Here is a 19,972-nt window from a genome sequence, read left to right as displayed (position 1 = left end):
TCGTTCGTCGGGGTTGCAATTGCTTCAACCCACTTTGAAACATAATCAACGACGACTAATATGTAAGTTTTACCATTGGAAGGGGGAAAATGTCCCATGAAATCTATTCCCCACATATCGAAGACTTCAACTTCTAATATGGTTGTGAGGGGCATCTTATCTTTCCTTCCTAGATTTCCTGTTCTTTGGCACTTATCACAACGAGTAATAAATGAACGGACGTCCTTAAACATCGTAGGCCAAAAGAAACCGCTTTCAAATATTCTAGCAGCTGTCTTGTTAACTCCATTATGTCCTCCATAAGAGCTAGAATGGCATTCCGACATTATGGATTCGTATTCATTTTCACCAACGCATCTCCTAATTATCCCGTCACCACAAGTCTTGAACAAAAAGGGATCTTCCCAAAAATATTGTTTAATATCGAAGAAAAATTTCTTCTTTTGTTGGAAATCTAATCCTTCCGGAACAATATTGGCTGCAAGATAATTAGCAATATCTGCATACCATGGTGACATGGCACTTTTTATTTGATGGAGGTGTTCATCAGGGAAATCATCTCGTATACCGGTAGTTTCACCTATAGGACCGTTTTCATCTTCAAGTCTCGATAGATGATCGGCGACAAGGTTTTCAACTCCCTTTTTGTCTTTTATTTCTATATCAAATTCTTGCAACAATAAAACCCATCTAATTAGACGTGGTTTTGCATCCTTTTTAGCAAATAGATATCTTAATGCAGCATGATCAGTATAAATAATAACTTTTGAACCTAATAAATATGACCTAAACTTGTCACATGCAAAAACTACGGCTAACATTTCTTTTTCTGTTGTGGTGTAGTTTAATTGTGCACCAGACAGTGTGTGACTTGCATAATAAATGACATGAAATTTCTTATCCTTCCTTTGACCTAAAACACATCCGACAGCTAAATCACTTGCATCACACATAATTTCAAATGGTAGATCCCAATCGGGTTTAGCAATAACAGGTGCACTGACTAAAGCTGTTTTCAATGTTTCGAACGCTTTAACGCATTCTTCATTAAAATCAAAGGTTGAATCTTTCATGAGTAAATTAGTAAGTGGTTTGGAAATTACAGAAATTTTTTTAATAAATCTTCTGTAAAAACCAGCATGTCCTAAGAATGATCTTACTCCCTTAACAGTAGTTGGAGGGGGTAATTTCCCTATTACTGAGGTTTTTGCTCTATCTACTTCTAATCCTTTTTCAGATATTTTGTGACCTAAAACAATTCCTTTGTCAACCATGAAATGACATTTTTCCCAGTTTAATACCAAATTTGTTTCTTCACACCTAGACAAAACTATATCCAAGTTTTCTAGGCATCAAAAGAATCTCCATAAACTGAAAAATCGCGCATAAAAACTTCCATGATATCTTCAATGAAATCATTAAAAATCACAGTCATACAACGTTGAAATGTTGCAGGTGCGTTACATAGACCAAATGGCATTCTTCTATACGCAAATGTTCCGTAAGGACATGTGAAGGTTGTTTTATCTTGGTCATCCGGGTAAATGTATATTTGAAAGAATCCGGAGTAACCATCAAGAAAACAGTAGAAAGCATGACCAGCTATCCTTTCGATCATTTGATCAATGAAAGGAAGAGGAAAATGATCTTTCCTAGTTGCTTTATTTAGATTTCTATAATCTATACAAACCCTCCAACTAGTGGTGGTTCGTGTAGGTATTAATTCACCTTCTTCATTCCTTACAACTGTTATACCTCCCTTCTTAGGTACACAATGGATTGGACTAACCCATTCACTATCCGAGATAGGGTAGATGATTCCATTGTCAAGAAGTTTAGTAATCTCATTTTTCACTACTTCTTTCATGTTCGGATTTAGGCGTCTTTGCCTATCCGCTTTAGGTGGCTTATCTTCTTCTAAATGAATTCTATGCATTACAATACTTGGATTAATACCTTTTAAGTCTGAAATTTGCCAACCCATACTTCCTATCCTATTTCTAACAACTTCTTTCAATTTCTCTTCTTGGACTTGTGTTAATTTGTTAGAGATAATAATAGGTAGAGAATCGCCTTCGCCTAAGAAAGCGTACCTCAAAGGACTTGGTAATTCTTTAAGTTCTAATTTAGGTGGAACTACAATTGAAGGCGGAACTGGTCCATCTTCTCGAATCAAAGGTTCTGGGTCCTTATCTTCTAGTTCCTCACTCATTATAGGTTCTATTATTTCTTCTTTTTGAACAATGTCATTTACACATTCTTCAATTAAATCAAGTTTCATACAAGCGAAATCTTCCATTGGATATTTCATCGCTTGGTTCATATCAAACTCAATCTTATCATCTCCTATTCATAAAACTACTTTCCCTTCCGACACATCAACTAGAGCACGTCCCGTGTTCATGAACGGTCTACCAAAGATTAGCGGACAATTTACATCATAAGCAAAATCTAAAATAACGAAATCGGTAGGAAAAATAAATTTGTCAACTTTAACTAAAACATCCTCAATTATACCGTATGGTCTTTTAGTGGTTTGATCTGCTAATTGCAAAACCATATTGGTACGTTTGATGTCTTCTTCTAAGCCTAACTTATTAAAAATAGATAATGGCATCAAGTTAATGCTTGCTCCTAAATCACAAAGACAACTTGGGAATTCAATATCTCCCAATTTACACGGAATGGTAAAACATCTGGGATCCTTGAGTTTTGTGGGCAAATTACTTGACACAATCGAACTGCAATCTTCAGTTAGCGAAATGGATGAAATTCCTTCCCAACTGATTTTCTTTGAAATTAAATCTTTGAGGAATTTACCATAATTGGGAATTTGCGTAATTGCATCCATAAACGTCAAATTAATATGCAAATTTTTAAGTTTATCTAAAAATGTTAAAAGTTGTTTGTCATAGTCCTTGTTGCGGACTTTGTGTGGAAAAGGTGGTTTGGGTATTAAAGTTTTTGTACTATAGTCAATTGGTGCATCTTTTTGTTTTAATGTATCTTCTTTGGGCTTTGATAAATCAGTTCCAGGTAAAGTTGAATTTCCGGGCATTTCCGGGCCTGAGTAATTTTTCCCTGAACGAAGAGTGATAGCCTTAACATGCTCTTTCGGATTTTCTTCCGTATGGCTTGGAAGACTTCCCTCTTTGCGGGATGGAATTGATTTAGCGAGTTGTTCAATTTGAATCTCCAAATTATGGATGCTAGATGATTGGTTTTTAATAAGCTGATCGAATTTATTCTCGATCCGTTTAAAACCATCGTTGTGATTACTTATTTTTTCGCTCATAACATCAATGAATTTGTCGATTTTAGAAGATAAAGTGCTAATCGAATCTCTTGATTGATTTTGATAATTAGTAGTACGATTTTGATTAGCATTAACATTATTGTTGTCTCTCCAGTTAAAGTTAGGATGATTTCTCCATCCAGGATTATATGTGTTGGAATAAGGATTATTATTTTGGTTTTGCCCTTGGACAAAATTTACATGTTCAATTTCACTCATACCTTCGTAATCCACATCCGTTTGGATTGGCTTACCATTAGAATCACACGGTGCCATAAACCTATCAATTTTGTGTGATAAGGTAGAAAATTGGGCTTGCAACATCGCTACTGAATCAAGATTCACTATACCTTTAACTGATGATGTTGTTGAGGATGATGGTTTCGCTGATGGTACGTGTCCACGTTCCGCGGGCCACATACAGCTGTTGATTGCCATTTCATCCAAAAGTTCTCTTGCTTAGGCAGATGTTTTCTTCATGAATAACCCTCCAGACATAGCGTCCAATGAACCTCTAGTTGTAGGATTTAGTCCATTGTAAAATGTTTGCATTAAAAGTTCGGCGGGCAATTGGTGGTGTGGGCATAAACGTTGAAGTTCTTTAAAATGTTCCCAAGCCTCATAAAGAGTTTCATTATCATTTTGAGAAAAAGATGTTAACTCTTTAATGACTCTTGCGGTTTTTGCTAAAGGAAATTTTTTTGATAAAAATGTTTGGGCTAATTGCTCCCAAGTCTCAAATGTTGCGGCTGGCATAGAAGTTAACCACTCTTTGGCTCGATCCTTCAAAGTAAAAGGAAAGAGGCGAAGATTGATTGCTTCTGCAGTCACATTTGGTATTTTAAAAGTGTCACAAATTTCTAAGAAATTTGTCAAATGGGTATTAGGATTTTCGTTAGGTAACCCGTAAAACGTTACATTATTTTGCAACATATTAAGCAACGCAGGCTTAATTTCAAATTGGTTTGCATTAATTTGGGGTCTAACTATACTGTTTGTTACACCGGCCACTCCTGGCCTAGCGTAATCCATAAGTGTGGCCATAACTTCTGGCTCGGTAATTTTAGTTTTTATTGGGGTTTTGTTTTTCTTTTTCTTTTCTTTCTTGTTCTTTTTAAGAGTTCTTTCAATTTCTGGGTCAATAGATCTGGTGACGTGCCCGAACTTCGAGAACTGCGCATGAACTTGAAATTTCGCACGAACAGAAACTACCTACAAAACAGAACTTTGAAAAATAAATATGTTAGTAATTGAAAATAAATAAAATGTAAAAAGTTTGAATAAGTATGAATAAACCTAGATTCGTAATAAAACACGAAAAATTTAAAATTTTGTCAAAAATTTTGGCATTCCCCGGCAACGGCGCCAAAACCTTGTTGAGCGATTTCCGTAAGTGCACGGTATACGCTTGTAGTAATAAAAGATATCGATCCCACAGGGAATGTTTTTTAACAAAACTTATTTATAATCGGTTAAATTTACTTTTAGGTTTATAATATGGGAAAATCGTTTTAATCGATTTTGGTTTTGAAATTGCTAGAATGAGAATTAGATTAGAATGTGAAGATGTTAGAAAGTATCTGATTAAAAATGAATTTGCAAAACAGGAACGTTTTAGTACTTTAAAAAAAAGTAAACAAGTATATTTGTTTGCATTAAGCAAAGAAAACAACTTTAAACTTTGTACGAATTATAAAGATAAAATAAATGACGGAACCTCTAATTAATTGGCTTTGAACGCGACAAAACCCTTTCGGGATAAATTGCCCTTAATCAAATTAAAAATCTTTCAAGATAATAATTTGTCTAAGTGTTCAACAAAGTTTCCTTGTAAAGATTTTGGATTAAATACGTTTTAATGAAAACACCAGCAGTCACTTTAGTGGATTGGTTACCATAAGTGTTGCATAAAAATCTATCGAATAGAACAGACTTTATTAGATGAAATATAAATTGATACAAGTTTACAGAGAACATGGAGCATTGAATTCTTCGACAGCGTGCAAGTGAACGGGTTGTCAATCCTTTCCTTGGGTTTCATTAGAGTTTGTCAGGCTCAGGGGCGAATCCTCTACTCAATCTTCTCGCTGAATCTTCGTAATAGAGACTGGGTCGGTCCACTACCAAAATGTAAACTAAACTGGAACAATGTCTAAACGCTACTGAGTTTGTTATTATTTTGTAAACAATGTGTGTACATCATATTGCTTTTGAACAGAATCGAAATCTAACTTCTGAATCACTTGATTCAGAATTTCTGCATAAATTCTACACTAATCTCTTTCTTCTACATATATAACATTCTATTTCAACTCTCCACCAACTCTTTATTTATAGATGTTGAAGAGTCTTGATTGAAGTGTCGTGTCTGCTGCGAAAGGACGTCTTTATCCACCCGAACGATCGCGTTTCGTCGAAAACGAAAGTGTGTAACTAGGCTTCTAAAATCTCCTGCTCGTACCGAGAATATTAAATTCTCTACCGAGAATGGGGGAGCATCAATTGTACTTCAAACGAAGGGAAGGAGAGGCTGAGGGACGCGTGTCGCGACCGTGAATCTAGGGGCCGCAGTCGCGGCACGGAGCATTTTTCACTTCTTCGCTCTCATTCGTGTCCTCGACTTGGCGTTATTAATTTTCGTCGTCTTCGACTCCTTTTGTAGGGCTTTTCTTCTATTTTTGAACTCTTTTTACTCCTATTTGGATTTTACCAAATATTTATGTACCTTGCATGAAAGAAACATATTCGAGAGTAAAAGTATTCTAAATAGATATAAGTAGCATAAATTCGTAGCAATATTGATGTAATTATTGATGATATTTTAGGTATATTTTGGGCTTAACAAAACACCTTTCCACATGATTTTGATTTGACAAAATTATTTAAGTAATTGATAAAAATATATTCTAACACATTAAATTTAATTGCTTTGATTTATTTATACTAATGTGTTTGTTCAATGTTGAGTTTATTTTTCTATAATACATTAAGATTAAAAGTCTAAAAGCCCATGAGTGAAAGTCAAGCCCAAGTCAACATGATCAAGACCTCACGGCCCAAGAAGATGAAACGTAGCCGTTTCAAGCAAAACGACGACTCAGCATGAAGAAGGATCTAGAAGCCTTCTAGCAAAAGCTTTAAGAGAAAGCTGCTGAGTCAAGCAACAAGCAGTCAGGATAGCGGCAGACAAGAATCAACTTCTAGACAAAGTATTTCTACTTTGGGTAAAGTTCGGAAGGCGCAGGAAGCTGTCTGGAAGATTTTGCTAAAAATGTCGAAACATTCTGTTTGCCAAACGAAAGCTGCCGAGCACTGCCGTGGACAGAAGATGCATGAATCTCATTGGCCAATGACATTGAGCGCGTACTGAGTGACAATGACAGAAAGCCGTGTCCCTCCAATGGTTATTTCGAAATTCAAAATGACCAGGTGCCTCAAGTGTCACTATAAATAGGCCTCTCATTTGCTTCATTCGATGCAGATATTCAATTAGCCGAAACGCTGTCCAAATTCATACACGAAGTTCTGTGAGAAAAGCAAAGCAAAAACCTTACACCAATTTTCATATTATTGTGTAAAAGTCTAGAGTGATTTTCAATCATCTAAAGTGTCTTAGCAATTGTTGTTTAGGAAAAACACTTTATCATTTCTAGAAGAATAGAAAGGAGAGGCTGAGTACTCGGTTATAGTACTCAGCGGTAGATATAGGAGTGAGTAGAGGTATAGAGGAAGGTACTCTTGTATACTCAGCTTCTATTGTAAAAGGTTTCGTGCTCTACCTTTAAAGAGCTCAGTAGAGGATTCGAAAAGCTCGGAACGAGTTCCGGGGACTGGACGTAGGCGGAGAGGCCGAACCAGGATAAGTCTGATGAGTAATATCTTTCTAACCCTTAAACTCCTTTACATATTGCTTGCTATAAAACTGACTAAGTAACGAGCTCACACTGAGTTAAGTATACTAAGAAGCTGAGTTCAGGAATAGACTCTAAGTGCTATTTCCTGACTCAAGGAAAGAAACAGACTTAGTCACAAGTTGACTAAGCTTGTGTCTTCAAACTGCTTAGTCACGCTGTGTAAACCTTTTCATAAGAAAAGAAGTTAGCCTTAATGGACAAAATTTTAAATAGTTCCTATCCCCCCCCTTGGAACTAACTTGTCAAGTTATAAGGGACCAACAAGCTTTGCGTTTGAAATGCTTATCCGAGCTGACCTTTTTGGTTTGAGGTGAGGGATCAGCAGCAATAGAGTCAAGAGACTCAGAAGAAGAGTTGAGTCCTAGGTTAGCATTGAGATCTTTCACAGCTTTGTCTTTCGCTGTTGACTCAACTTGCTTTTCAGTTGGCTCAGCATCAACTGTCTTTATTTGCTCAGCATCAACTTCCTCGTTTGGCTCAGCAGATCCTGTCTTGTCAGCATGAAGCTGACCTTTAGTATTACCCAGTTCTTCCTCCAGGTCAGTAGGAGTCTTTTTAAGGTCGATCTCTTGACTTCTCATGAAGTGTGAATCTTCGGAGACTACAAAGTCAAGAGGAGGTGCATCAATCGACTTCAGCCCAGAAATCTTCTTCTTCTTTTTCAGAGGCATTTCACGGGTTTCCTCACTTTTGTCCTCAGGCTCAACTTGCCTTTTCTGTTTTTCTGCTGACTTAGGTTCCCCTTGAGCTTGCTTAGCAGTAGCTTTCTGCGCACTAGATACAATCTTAATCTTCTTCGGAGCTGAGTTAATATCTTTGGAAGAGGTTTGGGCAGCTTTCCTCTTTTTATCCTGTCTAGTGTGGTCAGCGGGTTCCTTGTTCACCACCACTTTCTTTCCTTTCTTGGTCGGCACAGCTAGTGCTTCTTCCTCAACATCATCTTCTTCCACATTTTCTTCAATAACCCCCTTTACTTTCTTGGACTTGATGGGTTGGCCGTATGCTAATCCGAACAGCAGTGCCGCTGTGATTTCCGTACCCCAAGTCTCAACTTCTTCGACCGTGCTCACCTGGTGGTCCTCAAGAATTTTTATGATGAGGGAATCCTGAGTTTCCCAGTACTCCTTTGGAATGCCCCGATAAGAAAGACGGGCATGTTGAGCGGTTGGTAGGTCAGCATGTGCCAGATGAAGAACTGCTCAAAGTTTGAGGCAGATGAGGAGGAGTTAACCTTGGGGAATAGGAAGTTGGTCAGGATGTAATGAGCCATTTTCTGAGACTGGCCCATGCAAGTGCTGGCTATTTCCCCTTTGTGATCTTTTGGTTTGCAGAACTCAATAGGGTAGTCAATTTTAGCGTGATCATTCGTGGTCCTGAATTCTGTACCTTTGGCCGTCAGCTTTAGCAAGGTTACGAGATAGGATGGAGTTATCGTGATGTCCTTGCCTTTGACCTTGGACACAAGGTGGTTAGCGTTGTCCTCATCAACTCTGAGATTCAAATAGAACTCCTTTACTAACCGTGGGTAGGTTTTACCGGGGAGAGAGAAGAGTTCGGTCCAGCCGTTTTTGGAGATCCACTCACAAAAAGGTTTCTCAGCTTCTATGAACCCTTTAGAGAACCAAAGGCATTGGAGTACTTCACAATTCTTTATGTTGTTGTATACAGGAATAAATACCTTCTCCTTAGGCTTCTTGGCCTTTTTCCCTTTCGTTTTCTTGGACGGAGTTGCTTGGTCAGCTTGGGGGTTTTTGCTAGAGGTGCTGACCTTAGCCTGGTCATGCTGGCCAGGTCATTGAGACTCAGTTGAAGTCTCCTCATAATCCTGTTCAATAGGAGATGAAGGATTTGTTGGTCCCTTGTTTAGTTGCAAGTATAGTTCCAAGGGGGGGTTTAGGAACTATTTAAGCTTTTTCGCAATTTAGGCAGACTTCTTTTTCTGAAGAAAAAGGTTTGAACAGCGGCGCTGAGTAAACAGCAAGATACTGGCTTAGTCAACAGGTGACTAGGTCAGTTTCTTAGCTTGAGTCAGGAGATAGCACTTAGAGTCTATTCCTGAGCTCTTACGTTTAATGCGCACAACTCAACTTGACCTCTTGACTTGGTCAGTTTTTAATTATTTAAGCAAGCAATATAAATAAGGAGTTAAAGGTTTAGAAATACTTCACTCAGCAGATTTATCCAGGTTCGGCTTCTTCTAAGCCTACGTCCTGTCCCCAGAACACGTTCCGAGATTTCAATCCTCTACTGAGCTTTTTAAAGGTAGAGCCTCAAACCTTTTACAATATCAGCAATTGAGTATGACAAGAGTACCCTCCTCTATACTTCTACTCAATCCTAATCTCTCCGTTGAGTACTTAAAACCGAGTACTCAGCCTCTCATTTCTATTCTCTAGAAATGATAAGTGTTTTTGTCCTAATACAAAGATGTGCTAAGACACTTTAGACGATTTACAATCACTCTAGACTTTTACACAGATATGAAAATGTAGTGTAAGAATTTTGCTTTGCTTCTTGCTTGCAGAACTTGTAGAGATTTGGTCAGCGTAATGGCTTGATACAGTTCTGTGTTTTGTGAAACTTGTGATGGCACTATTTATAGAGACGTCTGGACATTCGGTCATTTCGAATTTCGAAATAACCGTTGGAGGGAAACGGCTATATGTCGTTGTCATCCTGACTTGCACAGAGCTCTCGGCCAATCACAATCGTGTATCTTCTGTCCTCGGTCAGCTCAGCAGATGGTCTCTCCTTTTATGGTAAAGTCAACTGGACAGCATACTGTGTCGTCTGAATATTACCAAAAGAGGAAACACTTTGTCTGGAAGTTTTCCTTTGCCAGCTGTTGTCTTGTACGTTTGTCGAGACTACTCAGCAGCTTTATCTTGAAGTTGTTCCCGAAGGTCTTCTAGATCCTTCCGTTTGCTGAGTTGCATTTTGAACAAAACGGCAACGTCTTGACAACCGCAGGCCGAGTGTACTGAGTTGTTTGACTTGGGCCTTGGCTTCCATAATGGGCTTGGGCCTTCTGATTCTTTACATCTTATAACATTTTAACTCAACATTGAACAAACACATTAGTAGAAATAAATCAAAGCATTTAAACTTAGTGTGTTTAGAATATGTATTTTAATTATACTTAAACAATTTTGTCAAATCAAAATTATGTGGAAAGGTGTTTCAACAAACTCCCCCATTTTGATGTTGGCAAAACTATTCAGCAAGGAACTCAGTATGAGCTCCCCCATGATAGTTGACCTCATATACTTTAGCAAACTCCCCCATAAGGGTTGAGCTACTGACTTAGTTTTACTTAGAAACATTTAAGGATTTAAATGAATAAGTCTAAGGTCAGTTTTCAGATGTAAGTCAGCTATATCACATATTCTATTTACTCAGTGATAAGCGGAAGGTTTAACATATAGAGCGCGTGCTGAGTAATTTGTTCAATGAGTTCTTATCAGAATATTTCATAAGTATTTAGGTTCATGTCAAACATGTTATCAGCATATCATTTAGTCAATATTACAAGTTTTAAACATAGCTGATTTAATTGAAGATACATAATGACTCAGTACTTTAAAAGCATATATCATAACTCAGGATTTGAATATAAAAAGTAAGTATGATATATTGATAGAAGAAGTCAGCAGTTACACACAGTAGAAGAAATAAACATAGAATATAGATTACACGAGTTAAGACCTACGCTAGGCTATATATTTCTTCTTCTTGCCCTGTGACTGACTTTTCTCATACTGACGTTGCTCATGCTGAGCTCTAGCAGCTTGCGCTTTCTCCCCCGTTTTGTCAACTTCAGGGAGCTTGAACGCATCGGTTAAGACATCGCGAGTCAGTTCTTATGAAAGCTCTTTCAGTTTGTCAGCACTTTCATTCACGCCATCAAAGATGGCAACTCCATCAGCTGATACTTCAACTGGTATGTGAAGATCAGCAGCACTGAGCATGTTGATGCTGAACGCTTGAGCTTTGGCTTGCCAAATTAAAGCTTCAGAGAGGGCAGCAAAGACTTGGTGGAAAGTCTTCAAGAGAGCAGAGTCATAATGATGACGCTGGATATTATTATGATGGATGTGGTTAAAAGATTACTGTGCAATAGACAGCAACTCATTCTGTTTTAACATGTCAGTATCCATCTCTTACTTATTAAGGTTAAGTAGCCTGATGGCCTCACCGATTTGCTCGACTGAGCACTGACTATAGGACACCATTTGCTCATTTGTCTTGAGTTGCTCAATATGAAGCTGAGCAAAGAGCATCTTGAGTTCGGAGGAAGTGGCGTAGTCAGTGTTCACAGCAGACAGCTTCTGAACTTCCTGATGAAGAGAGTTCAGATGTTGAATAGTTGAGAGCTGTATCTCTGCCAACTTGGCAAGAGAATCCTGCTTTGCTTGCTGTGCTTGGAAAGACAAGACTACATTCAGCAGATCCTTGAGTCCCTTGATCTCCTTGAGAAGTAAAGTGACCTGGGAGAGCTGAGTTGTCTCAGGAAGTGAAGATCCAACAGCAGGCGAAGCGGACTGTTGAAGATCGTGGATGAGAGCTTGCACTGAGTCAATGAGCTTTTTGCCGGACTCAGTGGCATCCCGATGTATATCAGTATGACCAGTAGAAATTGGGGTGAAAGGAGTACCCTGTTCAGTGACTGGACGACTTGGCTCAATCTGCACTTGAGTTGGTGGTAAGATTGATTGATCGGCAGAGAGGTTGTTTAAGGAAGACATAACCCGAACACTGTCTGTGCTGACGGCAGATGGATGGGGAGTCAGCACCATGCTCGAAGAGACAGCATGGACAGTGCTTGGTTCAACCTGACTTGTTGAAGTGGTTGAAGTGTTATGCTCGGCATGTTCCTGTTGAGAAGAAACAGAGGCTTGTTTTTCCAAAGGCGTTGTAGTAGAGGAAGTTGATGGCCGTTTGAAAATTTTTAATTGGACGGTAGAAGGATCCTTTGTTGTCTTGGAAAGGACAAGTTCAGGAATAGACGGTGATTGCACAGGAAGTTCACTGACCGTTACCTCACTGGCCTTAACCAGCTTCCTCCTTCTACGTGGTGGAGTGGAAGTAGGAGCAGCTTCTTCTGAGTGAGTAGGAGTAGGTTCCTTTTCCTCAGTATTGGTTTGGTCAGCTTGATCAACTTGCTCAAGTTGCTCAACTCCAGCAGCCAACTCAGTGTCAGTCTGCACAGCTCCACCAGCTAACCCAGTGTTAGCATCCTCAGCTTCTATTTCGCTGGCGTATTCCTCAGACTCATCAGCGTCATCCTGACCGCTGGCTTCAGCTTCTTCTTCTGCAGTGCTGTCTCCATCAAGTTCTTCCTCAACTTGGGAGATGAAGTGGTCATCTAACTGGACCTCATTTTCGTCAGCATCAGTACCTTGACATTGAGTGAAATGTGAGTCACTCGGTACTACGAAGTCAGTTGGTATGGCTTCAAGAGGAGTAGTAGATGAAGTCTTCTGCTTCTTCTGAGGTAGCTCAGCAGCTTCCTCAGTTTCAGGCTCATCTTGCCTGTTTCTCTTGTCAGCTTTCTTTCCAGCTGACCTCTGCTTCTTTGCAGGAGACTCAACATGTGATGAAGGAGTCTCAGCAGACTTTCTCTTGCGAGAAGCTGGGGCCTTAGTTCTTCCCCCTTTCTTTGGCTCAGCAGCAGTTTCCTCAGCTTTGTCAGCTTGACCAGTAGCAGCGGCTTTTCCCTTCTTCAAGGGTTGTCCAAATTTCAGTGCCCTCAGTGATGCAGTTGTGATCTCAGTTCCTCTGCAGGATTCCTCGCCTGTGAGATCAATCTTGTGGTCAAGAAGAATTCGAGTTATGAGTGACCCAAGTCTCAGCGTACCCGTGCTGCGTAGAAACCTAGCAACTAGGAAGACCGGCATGTTGATGGCGGTGTACGTCAGCATGTGCCATATGAAGCACTGTTCAAAGTTGGTCGCTGATGTAGTGCAGTTTATCTTTGGATAGATAAAGTACATCAGCAGATAGTGAGCCATCTTCTGGTGCTGACCCATTGAAGATGCTGAGACCTCTCCTGAGTAGCCCTCAGGTTTGCAGAATTTTTGGACGTAGTTAGTCTTGTCCTGATCTCCTGACTTCCTCAGCCTTACTCCCTCAGTTTTGAGCTGGAGAAGATTTCCGATGTACAGAGGGTTGATGAAGATGGTTTTCCCTTTTACTTTAGTGCTTAGGTAGTCAGGGGAGTCACTGGCAACCATGAGGTTGTGGTAAAATTCCCTCACCAGGTCAGGATATGTCTCATCTCTGACCGAGAACAGCCCAGTCCATTCGTTCTTTGCAATCCATTCGGCAAATGGCTGTTCGTTCTGTACAAAGTGCTCAGAGACCCATCTGGAGGGCTCAACCTTCCATTCGTTGATATTGTCGAAGACCTTGGAGTAGGTCCTTATCTTAACAGCTTTCTCTTTGCCTTGCGTTTGGCCAGTTTTACCCTTGCTTGGTGTGGAAGGGCTTCGTGAAGGTTCATCGGAGCTGGACTTTTGGTTGCCGGCACCGGAGACTTTGAAGGATAACTTAGTCTTTTTCAGAGGATGGGAAATAGAGGATTCTGAGAGAAAAGAAATTCTAAGTGGTTTCTTTGCCTTAGAATTGATTAAGCGTAAAGAGTAAAAGATGGGGAATACCCATAATTTATAGACGAAATGAACGGTGTGGATCTTAATCGAATCCATGTGTCATTTTTGCCTTGGGATTATGTACCGACAAAGATCCTGGCATTTATGACACATTACGGCGAATACGTCATCCTAGGTTATACGCGTGCTTTGCATTTATGCTAACGGATTAATCACTCAGTATTTAGAATGCCAAACGTTTGATATTCTGAGTGATCAGTGCAGTATTTAAGGATGATTTTAAGTTCAAGTTCTAAAACTAATTTACACAGTGTGCAAGTTTACTCAGTATGGTATATTCAGTCAGTTTTGATGAGTTACTTAGCAAACACTAAATCATTCAGCATGTAATTCACTCAGCATTCATATTCATTTAGCACAGGAATTTACTGAAGAGGATTAAACATACCAATTGCTTCTCTCAGTATGCTGAACTGCTCATGAGCCAGTGGCTTTGTGAAGATATCCGTAAGCTGTTCGTCCGTTGGGACAAAGGTCAGCTTGATCTCACCTTTGAGTACATGGTCTTTAATGAAGTGATGTCTGATGCTGACATGCTTCATTCTGCTGTGTTGAATTGGGTTCTTAGAAAGATCAATTACACTTTTGTTGTCATATTTGACTTCAATTGTCTTCGTTTGAACACCATAGTCTTCAAGTTGTTGCTTGATCCATAGGACTTGAGCAACACAGTGACCAGCAGCAATGTACTCAGCTTCAGTGGTGGATAAGGCTACTGACGCCTGCTTTTTGCTGAACCAGGATACAAGACAGCTTCCTAAGAAATGGCATCCTCTAGAGGTGCTTTTTCGTTCCAGCTTATCCCGTCCATAGTCAGTGTCAGTGTATCCGATGAGTGTAAAATCATGAGTATTTGGATACCACAAACCTGCGTTCACTGAGCTTTGCAAATATCTAAGGATTCTTTTTACAGCAATGTAATGAGATTCCTTAGGGTTAGATTGATATCTAGCACAGTAGCATACTGAAAACTGAATGTCCGGTCTACTGGCTGTTAAGTAAAGTAGAGAGCCTATCATACCTCGATACAGCTTGCTGTCTACTGACTTACCATTCTCATCAGTGCAGAGGACAGTGTCAGTGCCCATAGGAGTGGATATTGGCTTGTAATTTTCCAAGTCATATTTCTTTAAGATCTCCTTGGCATATTTGGCTTGACTGATGAAGATGCCATTCTTTCCTTGTTTAATTTGAAGACCGAGGAAGAAGTTGAGTTCTCCCATCATGGACATTTCAAACTCAGTCTGCATTTGTTTGCTAAACTCCTTGCACATTGATTCGTTAGTTGCACCAAATATTATATCATCAACATAAATTTGGGCCAGCAGGGTATCTTTACCCTTTTTCTTAATGAATAAGGTTGTATCAGCTTTGCCCTTGACGTAATTTCTAGTCAGCAGGAAACTGGTCAGCCTCTCATACCAAGCACGTGGTGCTTGCTTGAGGCCGTACAGAGCCTTTTTGAGTTTGTAAACATGGTTTGGGAACTTAGGGTCCTCAAAACCTGGAGGTTGATTTACATAAACCTCCTCGTTTATAACTCCATTAAGAAATGCACTTTTGACATCCATTTGGAATAATTTAAAGTTCATGTAAGATGCATATGCACACAGTATTTTAATTGCCTCTAGCCTTGCCACTGGGGCAAAGGTCTCACCGTAGTCAATACCTTCTTGCTGACTGTAGCCCTGAGCTACAAGCCTTGCCTTGTTCCTGACTACGTTTCCTTGTTCGTCCATCTTGTTCCTGAAGACCCATCTTGTTCCGATGGTCTTTTGACTCTTTGGATGAGGCACTAGCTCCCATACATCATTTCTTCGAAATTGATCGAGCTCCTCTTGCATTGCGTTCATCCAGAATTCATCGTACTCAGCTTCAGCGAAATTCTTTGGTTCTTGTACTGATACGAAAGCAACATTGCTGAGGTACTTCCTGAGTTGATTCCTCGTCATCAGGGTATTCCCAGCAGAATCAAGGATTGCACTTTCGGAGTGCCCTCTTGGAATCCTTATTTCTTTGGGTAGATTTATGTCTTGTGTTGTTCCTGTTTCAACAATCTCTGCAAAAGTAGATGGGTCAGTAAAAGTAATCTTAGGTTCACTCTTACTCTTGGTCAGCCTTTTTGTGAATGACTCAGTAGCTGGTTCTGGGTCAGCAGTGGTTACTGAGTTTGGATCATCTTTGGTCAGCGGCTGGTATCTACCTGCAGGGTCAGTTTCATCGAACTCTACATGTATTGACTCTTCTAAAACTTGAGTTCGCTTATTAAAAACTCTGTATGCTCTGCTGTTTGTTGAGTAGCCCAAAAAGATAGCCTCATCAGCTTTTGAATCAAACTTGGCTAAGCTATCTTTGGTATTTAAAATGAAACACCTACAGCCAAAGGCACGAAAGTATCCAATATTGGGCTTTCGTCCTTTCCAAAGTTCATAGGGGGTCTTCTTGAGTATAGGTCTAACTAAAGCCCTATTAAGAATGTAGCATGCTGTGTTGACAGCCTCTCCCCAAAAATACTTTGGAAGCCTATGCTCATCCAGCATTGTCCTGGCTATTTCAACCAGAGTTCTGGTCTTCCTTTCTACAACCCCATTTTGTTGAGGTGTTCTAGGAGCAGAAAAATTGTGGTCAATGCTGCTGGCTTCACAGAATTCAACAAACTTTTGGTTTTTGAATTCTCCACCGTTATCACTACGGATATGAGCTAATTTTAGGTCTTTTTCATTTTCAATTTTTCTAACCAAATTTGAAAATGTCTCAAAGGTCTCATCCTTGCTGGTCAGCAAGATAAGCCACGTATACCGAGAGAAGTCATCTACAATGACCAAGGAAAATCTTCTTCCACCCAGACTCAGCGGCTGGACTGGACCAAAGAGATCCAAGTGTAGTAACTCTAACGGACGTTTAGTTGAGACAATGTTTTTGCTGTGAAAAGATTGTTTGGTTTGTTTTCCAGCTTGGCAAGCGTGGCATAATTGATCTTTTTGAAATTTAAGTTCAGGCAGTCCCTCAACCAATTGCTTTCTTGCTAGTTTGGCCAGGAGGTCCATGCTTACATGACCAAGTCTCATGTGCCATAGCCAGGAATTTTCTTCCTTTGTTACTAAGCACACAGTTTTTGAAAACTTTTTCTCTAAGTCTAGCATAAAGACATTATCTATTCGAGGGGCAGTTAAAATTAACTCATTTGTTTTACCCTCGTAGATTTTACATCCAGTAGCATCAAATATAACTTTTCTCCCATTGTCACATAGCTGAGCTACGCTGAGTAAGTTATATTTGAGTCCGCTGACTAGGGAGACAGATTCAATAGTGGGATTACCTCCAATGGTTCCTGACCCAACTATCTTACCCTTCTTGTTGTCTCCAAAACTTACGCTCCCTCCTTGTTTACGTTCAAACGTGATGAACTGAGTTTCATCACCCGTCATATGCCTTGAGCATGCGCTGTCAATATACCACATCTTTGACTTCTCGGCACATCTCAGGCTTACCTGCATTGTAGCTAGTTACTCTTAGGTACCCAATTCTTTTTGGGTCCTGACTTGTTAGGTGCAACAGGTATAGCATCATATTTTATTTTATGGCGACATACATGGACAGTATGGCCATTCTTTCCACAGAAGTCACAACTGACCTTCTGTTTAGGATTTTTCACTGACTTGTCAGCACCCCAGTGCTGAGCGTGCTAGCACACCTTAGTGGTGTGTCCTAACTTCCCATAAAAGTCACACTGGACTCTTCGTTGGGGATTTTGTCTCTGCTGAGTACCTTGGTACTGAGTTCTCAGAGGAAAATTATTTTTATTTGGAACCTTTAGTTGGTTCTGGATGGTTGTGACGTCCTTCCTCAGTTTCTTTGAAACTGACTGGACTTCAGAGATAGACTCATGTATGATTTTCATATTATCATGCAGAGTTGAATTGTCCTGAAGAAGGAATCTGAGGTCACTCAGTTTGACCTCTTCCACTTCGTCACAGCGCCTGCTGAGTGCTCTTACTTTCTTGTTACACTTCTTAACAAGTGTATAGAGATCACTCAGGGCATTAACCATATCGTTTCTGAGCTGGGGAAGAGAAATTACCTCATTTGATTGCTCTTCATCGTCTGATGCGATGGATGGGTCAGCATGCTCAGAGACGCATGGCTCGGCAAGTTTGTCAGCCATAAAGTATATCTTTGCTGACTCGGTGGCCTCAGTTTCTGTTGATGAAGATTCATCACTGTCACTCCAAGTAGCCACCATTGCCTTCTTCCCACTCTTCTTGTCTTTTCTCAGCGTGGGGCAGTTTGACTTAATATGGCCGGTTTGATGGCACTCAAAGCATGTAATGGGCTTTGAGCTGTCCTTTCTGTATTTGCTGTCACTTGAGTCAGCCTTATACTTATCAAACTTTTTGTAGGGCTTTTTAGAATATTTGTCGTTCTTCCTAAACAGCCTTTTCATCTTCCTTGTGAACATAGCCATCTCCTCATCATCAGTTGAGCTCCCGTCAGTGGAGTCAGCTTTCATGACAAGTGACTTCTGCTTCTTGTTATCAGATTTTTCCTTCACCTCAAAGTTTTTCATGGATATCTCATGGGTCAGCAATGAACCGATAAGTTCGTCATATTTGTAGGTGGTTAAATCCTGAGCTTCCTCAACTGCTGTCTTCTTTGCTTGCCAGTCCTTCGGAAGACTCCTGAGTATCTTTTTGACTTGTTCTTCCTCAGTGAAGATTTTCCCAAGTCTCTTGAGCTCATTAATGATGTTGGTGAACCTTGCGTTCATGTCTGAAATGCCCTCATCATTGTTCATCTCGAACAGCTCGTACAGTCTCATCTGCTGATTCACCTTGGATTCTTTTACTTTGTTCGTTCCCTCGTAGGTGACTTCCAGCTTTTTCCAGATCTCTTGTGCCGACTCACAACCTGAGATTTTGTTATATTCTGCAGCATCGAGCACACAGTGAAGCATATTGATAGCCGAAGCATGGTTTTGAAGCTTCTTGAGATCATCCTCTGTCCATTTGGCCTCAGCTTTTATAACTGTTTGGCCAGCCACAACCTCGACAGGTACAAACGGGCCTTGGACTATAGACAGCCAGGCACTCATGTTTGTAGCCTGAATGAAGTTTTTCATCCTATTCTTCCAAAAGGTATAGTTTGACCCGAAGAATAGGGGAGGCCTAGTAATGGACAGCCCCTCATACAGTATTTGAGTTGTTTGGTTTCCAGGGAGAAACCGAGTGCTGTTTTCGCCCATGGTAGGGATCAACTCAAGGTTGTTAGACCTTTTAAAGTGAGCTTTTAGTGCTCTGATACCACTTGTTGGTCCCTTGTTTAGTTGCAAGTATAGTTCCAAGGGGGGGTTAGGAACTATTTAAGCTTTTTCGCAATTTAGGCAGACTTCTTTTTCTGAAGAAAAAGGTTTAAACAGCGGCGCTGAGTAAACAGCAAGATACTGGCTTAGTCAACAGGTGACTAGGTCAGTTTCTTAGCTTGAGTCAGGAGATAGCACTTAGAGTCTATTCCTGAGCTCTTACGTTTAATGCGCACAACTCAACTTGACCTCTTGACTTGGTCAGTTTTTAATTATTTAAGCAAGCAATATAAATAAGGAGTTAAAGGTTTAGAAATACTTCACTCAGCAGATTTATCCAGGTTCGGCTTCTTCTAAGCCTACGTCCTGTCCCCGGAACACGTTCCGAGATTTCAATCCTCTACTGAGCTCTTTAAAGGTAGAGCCTCAAACCTTTTACAATATCAGCAATTGAGTATGACAAGAGTACCCTCCTCTATACTTCTACTTAATCCTAATCTCTCCGCTGAGTACTTAAAACCGAGTACTCAGCCTCTCCTTTCTATTCTCTAGAAATGATAAGTGTTTTTGTCCTAATACAAAGATGTGCTAAGACACTTTAGACGATTTACAATCACTCTAGACTTTTACACAGATATGAAAATGTAGTGTAAGAATTTTGCTTTGCTTCTTGCTTGCAGAACTTGTAGAGATTTGGTCAGCGTAATGGCTTGATAAAGTTCTGTGTTTTGTGAAACTTGTGATGGCACTATTTATAGAGACGTCTGGACATTCGGTCATTTCGAATTTCGAA

The 19,972-nt window shown here is 40.0% G+C and overlaps 1 non-coding gene across 1 annotated transcript; it reads left to right on the top strand.

Moving 5' to 3' along the window:
• Positions 1-3,863: 3,863 nt before the first annotated feature.
• Positions 3,864-3,970, top strand: LOC136221186 (small nucleolar RNA R71). Its single transcript, XR_010684969.1, has one exon. It is a non-coding gene; the product is annotated as a small nucleolar RNA R71 (small nucleolar RNA).
• The last annotated feature ends 16,002 nt before the right edge of the window (positions 3,971-19,972 follow it).

Source organism: Euphorbia lathyris, chromosome 2 (genome assembly GCF_963576675.1).
Source record: "Euphorbia lathyris chromosome 2, ddEupLath1.1, whole genome shotgun sequence".
Lineage (NCBI taxonomy): Eukaryota > Viridiplantae > Streptophyta > Magnoliopsida > Malpighiales > Euphorbiaceae > Euphorbia > Euphorbia lathyris.
This window is presented reverse-complemented; position numbering and strand designations above follow the sequence as displayed.